Raw genomic sequence first — 2,988 nt, forward strand, 5'->3', positions numbered from 1 at the left:
TTTGTTAATACAGGGAGTGGGGGTGGGGAAGCTCCTGTTAGATCACAGAACATGCCAGGAGGGATGCATTTAGTTTGGAAGATCAAAAGTAGTGCAGGCCCACTCAAATGAATGTGTATCACATTCTTTTGAGGTTAATATTCTCTATAGGATTTTTTTTTTTTTTAAATGGAGGAAATAAAGTAACAAAATGGGTGGGGATATTTAACTTTTATGGGTATTAATGATACTACCAATAGATCGCTGTTTCTTTTTGTTTTTTTAAATAGCTGCTCCTGGTACAAGCTTGTTTACTGACAATGTAAGCACACATTAGGGTTGTCTAGTTTTAAACTGAACAGTCCAGTATTTTTCCTTTCTGTCCAGTGAATAAACTGAGAAAATACTGGACGTAAAAACATTCAGTACTTTTTAATTAAGTAAGCCTGCAACCACAATGGCCAAGCTCCAAGCGCGCACTTTCTTTCCCTTGAGGCTTGATAAGGTCGTGACAACTAGAGGTGTGCAAAGAAAAAATATCAGGTATTATTCGGATTTGGAACTCTTGGTGTACCCCTATATTCCTGAATATCAAGACTGGTATGGATACCAATGTTCCCTCTAAGCTGAGTCAGTGTGAGCTAGCTCACACTGACTCAGCTTAGAGGGAACACTGATGGATACTCTATTTGGGAAATATTCAGGATTCCCGAATCTATTCGGCTCCATTATACGCTATGGGGCCATTGTAGTCAATGGGAAATCTCTCCTAGGTTATATTCAGGGGTCTAGGGGGGAGGAGGTTTGAGGTAGAGGCACCAACTTTCCAGTGTAGCTGCTGGAGTGCCTCCCCAAAACAACCCACAAGTCTCAAAAAGATTGAGCCAGGGGGCTCAATTCTAGGGGCATCCAAAGTTTCCAGTGGTGGGGGAAATGTCACAGGCCCAGCAGAGAATCCCTGCAGTAGAAAGTGAATTTTTGGGGAAGGGTGCACCTGGCTTGCACCTGCCTGGATGACCTTGGGCAGAACCAATGCCACTGCCAATGCAGAACCAATGCCACTGTGCCAAGAAACCAACTGAACTAAGGTAAAATGTGAGAATCTCTGAAGTACAAACTGAGGGGTGGCATTTCTGAAGTACAAACTGAGAATCTCTGAAGTACAAACTGAGGGGTGGCATTTCTGCAAGGACAGCAGAAACAGTACACTGTACTAGTGGCCGGCAATGCTTATCAACCAGTTCAAACCTACTAGTGCCCAGTGGCAAAAACATCATTAGGATCTTGTGATAACTCACCCAATGATTTCAGTAGGAGAGATAAGCATGTGCTGTTCCCTTTCAGGACAATGGAGATTTTAAAATGCTTAGCTTTGGATGGACTGTCTCTTATTATACCCCCTTTATACTGTAAAGAATAGAATTTGCTTGACTATCTTATGCAGATTTACTCCTGTCTGATTATTTTTGTTGATTTCAATGGTTTTAGACTGAAAGTGACTGTATAGGCTTGAACTGTCTATTATATTAAATATAATCCTGATGTTAGACATGTTAGATTTTTTAAAAAAATTAGAAATGTGTAGTGGTTAAGTGTGTGGACTCTAATCTGGAAAAACCAGGTTTGATTCCCCACTCCTCCACTTGCGCCTACTGGATGACCTTGGGCAACCCATAGTTCTGGCACAGCTGTTCTTGAAAAAGAGCAGTTTCTGTCAGAGCTCTCTTAGCCCCACCTACCTCACAGCGTGCTGTTGTGGGGAGGGGAAGGGAAAGAAGCTTGTAAGACACTCTGAGACTCCTTTGGGTAGTGAAGGGTGGGGTATAAATCCAATCTCTTCTCTTCTTCTCTTCTTTATAATAGACTAGGAATAAGGCCCATTGTGGAAATAAATACAATGAGATCTAGAAAGAGGCTCTGGGAGAGTGTCCCGGCTTTGAGCACACAGTGTGAGTTTGCTGTGGCGACCTCAGCAGGATATAATGACAGAGTCTACCATTTTCTCCAGAGGAACTGATCTCTGTTACCTGAAGAGCAGTTGTAATTTTGAGTGATCTCCAGGCCTCACCTGGAGATTGGCAACAATTGTTACCCAGGACAGAATGGCTGGTTTGGAGGGTGGAGTCTATGGCATTGTACCTGTCTGAGGTCCCACCCCTCCTGAAACCTCACCCTTTTCAGGCTCCATCCCTCAAATATCCAGGAATTTCCCATCTGGAGCTGGCAAACCTATCAGGACTGGCCCCAATGAGTTTTCTCCCAAAGGCCAAAATAGGTGACAGGACCAAGCTTGGTTGCTTACCAACAAGCACTGAGGGGAACGTAGGGTTGCCTGCTCTTAGTAGGGAAATACCTGGAGATTTCAGGGGTGGATCCTGTGGAGGGCAGCATTGGGAGGGGGGTGGAAGGACTCAGCAGAGTATAATGCCATAAGGTCTACCCTCCAAAGCTGCCATTTTCTCCAGGGGAACTGATCTCTGTCATCTGGAGATCAATTGTAACAGCGGGAGATCTCCAGGTCCCACCTGGAGATTGGCAACCCTAGGGTAAAGTCAGCTGCACAGCAGGGGGTTGAAGAGAATAGTTTGATGGCTGCTGGGCCAAGATTGGCAACAATATTTCCCCAGGACGAAATGGCTGGTTTTGGAGGGTGGAGTCTATGGCACTGTACCTGTCTGAGGTCCCACCCCTCCTGAAACCTCACCCTTTTCAGGCTCCATCCCTCAAATATCCAGGAATTTCCCATCTGGAGCTGGCAAACCTATCATGCCAACAAAGACAAATTGATGCAAAGGAGGATGGAAAAGTCTCCATATCTCTATTTTGCCTTAAATTGGTTTTGATGCCAGCAGATGCCAGAGGCTCAGGGTGGGTGCCCCATGGTAAATGCATCAAACAATTCCTAAAGATTTTCCAAAACACTACTCTGTTGATAAATCATTTTCTACATTCACAGCATCCCCTGCCAGAACACAACTCATCCCCAGCACTTTGAATTAGTACCAGAGC

Source organism: Gekko japonicus, unplaced genomic scaffold (genome assembly GCF_001447785.1).
Source record: "Gekko japonicus isolate JY-2015 unplaced genomic scaffold, Gekko_japonicus_V1.1 scaffold500, whole genome shotgun sequence".
Lineage (NCBI taxonomy): Eukaryota > Metazoa > Chordata > Lepidosauria > Squamata > Gekkonidae > Gekko > Gekko japonicus.